The following is a 7,877-nucleotide window of genomic DNA, read 5'->3' as shown; positions in this document are numbered from 1 at the left end:
GACCTTTGTGAGGGCATACACAAAGCTGTTTAGCCGTGTTGTGATTGAGCAAGGTAGTTCAATCAAATTTGCATGGGCAATTTTTGTAGAGTAGCACGTAGAGGAGTTAAAGAAAAGTGGCTATTTTGAGAGCCACAACATTAAGTGTGGAAGAAAAATAATGAAGGAACTTCTACAATCCATGATGATGAGGAATATTATTTTTGAGATGACATTCATGGAAAAGATGAGAAGGGGCGTCCTGAAGAAACCCCCATATCAAGGAGACAGTCTACAAGGCATGGCAAGTCAAACAGGGGTCGTATGCCTGTTGGCCACCCACATGCAAAGGAAAAAATTATTTCTCCCATTAATTACTTGGATGCTGAACTTAAAACTGTTGCATAGGAATTGGAGAGGGAAAACACTTCATTAATAGATGCAATGGTTAGGAAGAGAAGTTGGGAAACTATAAGTGCACTTGTCAAAGCAAATTAGAGAAGGGGGAAGCAGAGATTGAAATGTGATCCTTGCAGCCAGAATCCACAGATACAAAGAGGATGTTTGAGATGCAATTGACAATTGAAGATCTCTCTAAGACCCTGGCACGCTTGGACATTAAACATGATGAGAATGAAGTGTTTGATGCCTAGGCATGTGCATCAAACTTTGACTATCACTAGTCTCATCTTGAGTTGCAAATATATATATTCATTCAATGTTTCTAAGACTTGGTCCATGTTGTATCATGTTTGTAGGCTGTAGTTGACCTGCACTCAGAGCAGTTGTTAGAGTTGGGAGGCCACCATGTTTTGCCTTGCATATGCTACATGACTTGAAGAGCATGGGCATGCACAATTTATAGTTGCCCATCCTAACCCTTGACGTGTAGTAAAGGGAAAGTCTCAGGCTAGTGTGTAGGCTGTGGCATGGCCCTTGAGCATGAAAATGCCATGATGTTGGTATGCTTGCCATGCAAACATAGCTACCATGTTCTGTGCTTTGCCACAACTTGCACCATGGGCTCATCATGCAGGACTTTCAATTACAACTATGTAATTGATGATGATGTGAAGGTGATGGTTGCGGTGTTTAGGTATGATGATACCCTCCTGTGTTTAGGGTTGCTAATAGACCTCAATTTCAACATACCTGTGTTTTGAGCACATCTGTGATCTTAGCTCACTTGTGTGTTAGCATATGTGTTAGCATATCAGCATGTCAATTAGTGAAAGTGTGTTGTTAGTAGGTGTACACCTACCATTAGAGCATTTGGTGCTATATGCATATTGTTATTAGCACAAATCATGTTAGCACATCTGTTAGCATATCCGTTAGCATATGTGGTACCATACCATATCCATTAGCACAACATCTATTAACACATATGTTAGCACATCTACTAGCACATTTGTTACACTACAAGGCATAGGCCATTTTCCGATGGAAATACCGACGCTTTTTACATTAAAATTTTTTTTTTCACGGGCGCAAATGTCGCTATAAGTGTCGCTAAAAGCATCAGAAAAGGACCGTCGCTATAAAGCGTCGCTATATAGCGACATTGGCAAACGTTGCTATATAGCGACGATGAAAACGTCGCTATATAGCGACACTGGTAAACGTCGCTATATAGCGACGATTAACAAAAGTAAAAAAAAAAGGGCTAGTGGGGCTAAACAGGGCTTCCTTTTGGCCCTGTTTAGCCCCACTAATCCTTTTTTTTTTTTGTAATTACAAAAGAAAGGTTTTTATAACAAAATTTCCCTTGCTTGCAGGGTGATACAAAATTGTTCTTGTGAAATGATGAGTAACAAAAGCATATACATGTCGGACATATACAACAGTGTTTGTAACAAAATTACCCTTTCGAAAGGGCGATACAAAATTGCTCAAACGAGCGGATATACAAAATGCTACTACCACTACTACTCATCCGAATCCGAATCATCCTCGTCTTGTTGGCCTGTTCCTTGGTCCTCGACACCTGCATCTTCTCCCTTGTCCTCGCCACCTGCGTCCGGATCCTTGGCCCTGTTGATCGCTCGCCTCCGATGATGGGACGCTTGAGCTTTGACCCTAAGAGTGAACCATATAAATCGAAAATTAGATTGGAACTTAAATTAAAAAGTGAGATTACAAGTAGGAGTAAACTTATACCGTGCGAGCAGCCACCTCAGCCCAATCGACTGTCGCTCCCATTGCCTCTTGCTCAATGAACCACGGCTTTGTTCCTATCCGAAATGCGCGTCGCGTCTCTGCATCTGTAGGAAGACGACCCATCGCAGCTTGCTGTGGATCCAATTTAGGAGAGTTAGAGTTAGCTAAAGTGCATGTAATATGTAAGTAAAACAAATAGAACAATACATTAAATGAGAAGAAGTAGACTTACCACGGTTGCCTCGAATGCATACCGTCCGCCTGCACCAAAGTGCGAAGTACCTACGACGTCCAGCCGTCTCTTCGTAGCCCTCCTCTGACCCTCGAACATTTCGGGATGGTCCCTATGTTGCTTCTTGAAGTACTTCCAATCAGCTTTGTCTGCCCAGCTGGGTTTAGCCAACCCCTTTGTGATGGAAGTACGCAAGGTTGATCTACGATGCTTCAGGACCAAACCCATGCGCTCTCGCATATTATCGTCATTAAACTCCACATTTGGCGGATTAGGGTATCTTTGTTTTAACTCATCGATCACCGCCTGCTTCTTTTGGGCATCTTGATACCGCCAATCGGTATTTATGCCGCTCTTGAAGTGATGACTCATCAACCTCCTCATGGCGGCCATCACTGCTTTGCCCTTTTTATCTTCTATTATCTCTCCGGCAGATAGCAGAGTCTGAAGGAGTGGAAGCTGCACGAGCGCTTCCGGAGCGAGGAGTAGTAGTGGGAGTAGGAGAGGGAAAGGGACCTGACTGATACTGTGTCTTCGGACCAAGTGGAGACCTAAAGGAGTGTGAGTGTGTTGACTCGTCTACATCTCCCGAGTCAGCACAACATGAGCCGCCCATCCTACTCTTCCTTCCCTTACGAGAGGCATGCGCAGGTGATGATCTTGCGGTCGAAGGGGCGCGAGGGGATGGCTGGGCAGTACGTCCACCCGTCGGTGTAAGGGAAGGAATTGCTGAGGTCCTCTGAGAGAGCAGAGAGAAGAATCTCGCTGCCTCCTCATCGCTCATCTACGCTACAAACTCGTCAGGACTCCCGATAAAGCCATGCACGGCTATCAAAGGAGTTCCCCGAGGGGTAGTTGCAGTGCTATGTGGAAGAGGAGTCGGACCAGGGGTAGTCGTAGTGCTAGGTCCGAGAGGAGACGGACCAGTGGTAGTCGTAGTGCTAGGTCCGAGAGGAGTCAGACCAGGGGTAGTCCTTAGGGTAGTCGCCTGAGAGGAATCAAAGTCCTCTGGAGCATATAAATCGTGAGCTCTCCTCCTGTGAGGCTGTCCGTACTCGTCGGATGAGCGACGTGATCCCATGTCTAACATAGACACAAACACAAAAACAGAAAACAAAAAAACAAACATAAGCATAGGCATAGGCAAGAAGAAAGAAGAGGGAAAGGAAAGAAGAGGGAAAGGAAAGAGGGAAAGAAGAGGGAAAGGAAAGAAGAGGGAAAGGAAAGAGAAGAGGCAAAAAAGGGAAATAGAGAATAAGAGTTAGAGAGAATAAGCTCATGCTTATGCTTATGCGGAAATAGAGAATGAGAGAAGGGGGAAATAGAGAAGGGGAAAGAGATGAGGGGGAATGAGAGAAGCATAAGCATAAGCTTATGCGGAAATAGAGAATGAGCTTATGCGGAAATAGAGAATGAGAGAAGCATAAGCTCATGCTTATGCTTCTCTCATTCTCTATTTCCGCATAAGCTTATGCGGAAAGAGCTTATGCTTATGCGGAAAGAGCTTATGCGGAAATAGAGAATGAGAGAAGCATAAGCATGAGCTTATGCTTCTCTCATTCTCTATATCCGCATAAGCTCATTCTCTATTTCCGCATAAGCTTATGCGGAAATAGAGAAATAAAGAAGGGGGAAACTTAAGCATAAGCTCATGCTCATACATGAGCATAAGCATGAGCTTATAAGCATAAGCATAAGCATAAGCTCATGCTTATGCTCATGCATGAGCATGAGCTTATGCAAATGAGAGAAGGGGGAAAGAGATGAGGGGGAATGAGAGAAGCATAAGCATAAGCTTATGCGGAAATAGAGAATGAGCTTATGCGGAAATAGAGAAGGAGAGAAGGGGGAAATAGAGAAGGGGGAAATGAGAGAAGGGAGAAATAGAGAAGGGGGATAGAGATGAGGGGGAATGAGAGAAGCATAAGCATAAGCTTATGCGGAAATAGCGAATGAGCTTATGCGGAAATAGAGAATGAGCTTATGCGGAAATAGAGAAATAAAGAAGGGGGAAACTTAAGCATAAGCTCATGCTTATGCTCATGCATGACCATGAGCTTATGCGAATGAGAGAAGGGGGAAAGAGATGAGGGGGAATGAGAGAAGCATAAGCATAAGCTTATGCGGAAATAGAGAATGAGCTTATGCAGAAATAGAGAAGGAGAGAAGGGGGAAATAGAGAAGGGGAAAATGAGAGAAGGGGGAAATAGAGAAGGGGGATAGAGATGAGGGGGAATGAGAGAAGCATAAGCATAAGCTTATGCGAAAATAGAGAATGAGCTTATACGGAAATAGAGAATGAGACAAGCATAAGCTCATTCATAAGCATAAGCATATGCGGAAATAGAGAATGAGCTTATGCGGAAATAGAGAATGAGAGAAGCATAAGCTCATGCTTATGCTTCTCTCATTCTCTATTTCTGCATAAGCTCATGCATAAGCATAAGCTTATGCAGAAATAGAGAAATAAAGAAGGGGGAAACTTAAGCATAAGCATAAGCATAAGCTCATGCTCATGCATGAGCTTATGCTTAAGCATAAGCATAAGCAATAAGCATAAGCTCATGAGCTTATTGCTTATGCTTATGCTTAAGCATAAGCTCATGCTTATGCTCATGCATGAGCATGAGCTTATGCGAATGAGAGAAGGGGGAAAGAGATGAGGGGGAATGAGAGAAGCATAAGCATAAGCTTATGCGGAAATAGAGAATGAGCTTATGTGGAAATAGAGAACGAGAGAAGCTTATGCTTATGCTTCTCTCATTCTCTATTTCCGCATAAGCTTATGCTTATGCTTCTCTCATTCTCTAGGAAATAGAGAAGGAGAGAAGGGGGAAATAGAGAAGGGGGAAATGAGAGAAGGGGGAAATGAGAGAAGGGGGAAATAGAGAAGGGGGAAATGAGAGAAGGGGGAAATGAGAGAAGCATAAGCATAAGCTCATGCTTATGCTTATGCGGAAATAGAGAATGAGCTTATGTAGAAATAGAGAATGAGTTTCCGCATAAGCTTCTCTCATTCTCTATTTCCGCATAAGCTTATGCGGAAACTTAAGCATAAGCTCATGCTCATGCATGAGCATAAGCATGAGCTTATGCTTATGCTTATGCTTAAGCATAAGCTCATGCTCATGCATGAGCATAAGCATGAGCTTATGCTTATGCTTATGCTTAAGCATAAGCTCATGCTTATGCTTATGCAGAAATAGAGAATGAGTTTTCGCATAAGCCTCTCTCATTCTCTATTTCCGCATAAGCTCATGCATAAGCATAAGCTTATGCGGAAACTTAAGCATAAGCTCATGCTCAAGCATAAGCATAAGCATAAGCTCATGCTTATGCTTATGCGGAAATAGAGAATGAGCTTATGCGGAAATAGAGAATGAGTTTCCGCATAAGCTTCTCTCATTCTCTATTTCCGCATAAGCTCATGCATAAGCATAAGCTTATGCAGAAACTTAAGCATAAGCTCATGCTCATGCATGAGCATAAGCATGAGCTTATGCTTAAGCATAAGCATAAGCATAAGCTCATGCTTATGCTCATGCATGAGCTTATGCGGAAATAGAGAATGAGAGAAGCATAAGCATGAGCTTATGCTTCTCTCATTCTCTATTTTCGCATAAGCTTCTCTCATTCTCTATTTCCGCATAAGCATGAGCTTATGCAGAAATAGAGAATGAGCATATGCGGAAATAGAGAATGAGAGAAGCTTATGCGGAAATAGAGAATGAGAGAAGCTTATGCGGAAATAGAGAAGGAGAGAAGCGTAAGCATGAGCTTATGCTTCTGTCATTCTCTATTTCCGCATAAGCTCATGCATAAGCATGAGCTTATGCGGAAATAGAGAAGGAGCATATGCGGAAATAGAGAATGAGAGAATCTCTCATTCTCTATTTCCGCATAAGCTCATGCATAAGCATAAGCTTATGCGGAAATAGAGAAATAAAGAAGGGGGAAACTTAAGCATAAGCTCATGCTCATGCATGAGCATAAGCATGAGCTTATGCTTATGCTTATGCTTATGCTTAGGCATTAGCATAAGCATAAGCTCATGCTTATGCTCATGCATGAGCATGAGCTTATGCGAATGAGAGAAGGGGGAAATAGAGAAGGGGGAAAGAGAGAAGGGGAAATGAGAGAAGCATAAGCATAAGAGAATAAGAGGGAAAGGAAATAGAGAATAAGAGGGATGCGGAAAGAGAGAAGGGAAAAGAGATGAGGGGGAAATAGAGAAGGGGGAAAGAGAGAATAAGAGAAGAGGGAAAAAAGAGAAGGGGGAAAAAAGAGAAGGGGGAAAAAAGAGAATAAGAGAAGGGGGAAGAAGGAAAGAGTTTGAGGGGAAGAGAGGGTTCCTACTCCCATCATTGCAGCCAGCGCTTAAGGCGCTAGCTGCAGGCCAATGCAAATAACACAAATAATAAATGGAAAAAAGAGGAAGAACTTACCCGAAATAGTATGTCCCGCTCGGTGTAGTGGACTGGCCCTACAAAGGTCATCGAAAATAGGTGGGAGGAAATATTGGGTTGCTTACTTGAGAGATTAGGGAATAGTATGAACAAAACGCCACACGTTTAGCGTTTCGGGTTTTAACCCACAGCGTCGCTATATAGCGACGCTTTTAATTAAAAACGTCGCTATATAGGGACGGAACAGAGGAAAAGGTTGCTATATAGCGACGCTTATTGTTACTTTTTTGATGTGGCATCAAAAGAAGCTCAAACATGCTATTTCATAATTGTCAATATCTCCTCTTCATGCTTATGTTGTGATTTTATAAGTGTAGATGGAAGGGACGAGTGGAAGCTCGTCCGATGATGCGCCATTGCCCGGGAGCACGAAGTGGCTTACGGAGAGGTTATACTGTCATTGCACTCATTGCAAGCGAGAAGTACGACATCAACGTCGTATTATCATGTGCCACTTGTGGATGTATGGGGAGGAGCCAGAACCAGTACCCCCCATTGGTGTTGCACATGTTGATGGATCATCGGTAAGTCAAAGTTATTTAAGTTCGCAATCTTATTGTATACTAGGAAATAGAAGATCTTATATTTACACGAAATCTTAAAACAGGATGAGGAGGGTGACGAGGGTACACATATACCTTCTCACTTTCAGCAAGACTATAGTCTCTCGGATGACAACGAGGGTATGGTCGACATGATGGATTCCATTTTTAGGGGCACTACATCCCACGTACACGTGATGTCAGAGTCTGAGGTCAAAATGTGGGAGTTGCAATCAACACAATTGTACAAGGGTGTTAGGATGTCTAAACTACGTGCTTGTCTCTCAATCTTGAATATGGGTGGTCGGATACAAGTGTCTCGGCCTTAATGAGGTTAACCCTTGCATTAATTTGACTCATTTGGATATTGTTTGTTTTGAGAATCATCATTTGGATAGTGTCTTTGTCATAGGTTGCTCCAGAAGATGTTGCTTGCACCAAATACCATGCCCGCATCAAGAGATGAAGCGAAAAAGATGCTAACAATGGTGGGTATGG

General features: G+C 42.9%; 1 long non-coding RNA gene across 1 annotated transcript; it reads right to left on the bottom strand.

Annotated features, from left to right (window-relative positions):
* Positions 1–1,926: 1,926 nt before the first annotated feature.
* LOC147904030 (uncharacterized) lies at positions 1,927–6,840 on the bottom strand. The gene is made up of 3 exons (XR_015540750.1): positions 6,817–6,840; positions 2,140–2,271; positions 1,927–2,058 (listed from the first exon to the last, which is right to left on the bottom strand). It is a non-coding gene; the product is annotated as an uncharacterized LOC147904030 (long non-coding RNA).
* Positions 6,841–7,877: the final 1,037 nt, after the last annotated feature.

This window comes from Dipteris shenzhenensis, chromosome 3 (genome assembly GCF_047967505.1).
Source record: "Dipteris shenzhenensis isolate YYH24624 ecotype China chromosome 3, Dip_SZ_1.0, whole genome shotgun sequence".
NCBI lineage: Eukaryota > Viridiplantae > Streptophyta > Polypodiopsida > Gleicheniales > Dipteridaceae > Dipteris > Dipteris shenzhenensis.
The sequence above is the reverse complement of the archived record's forward strand: the minus strand, read 5'-3'. Positions and strand labels throughout refer to the sequence as shown.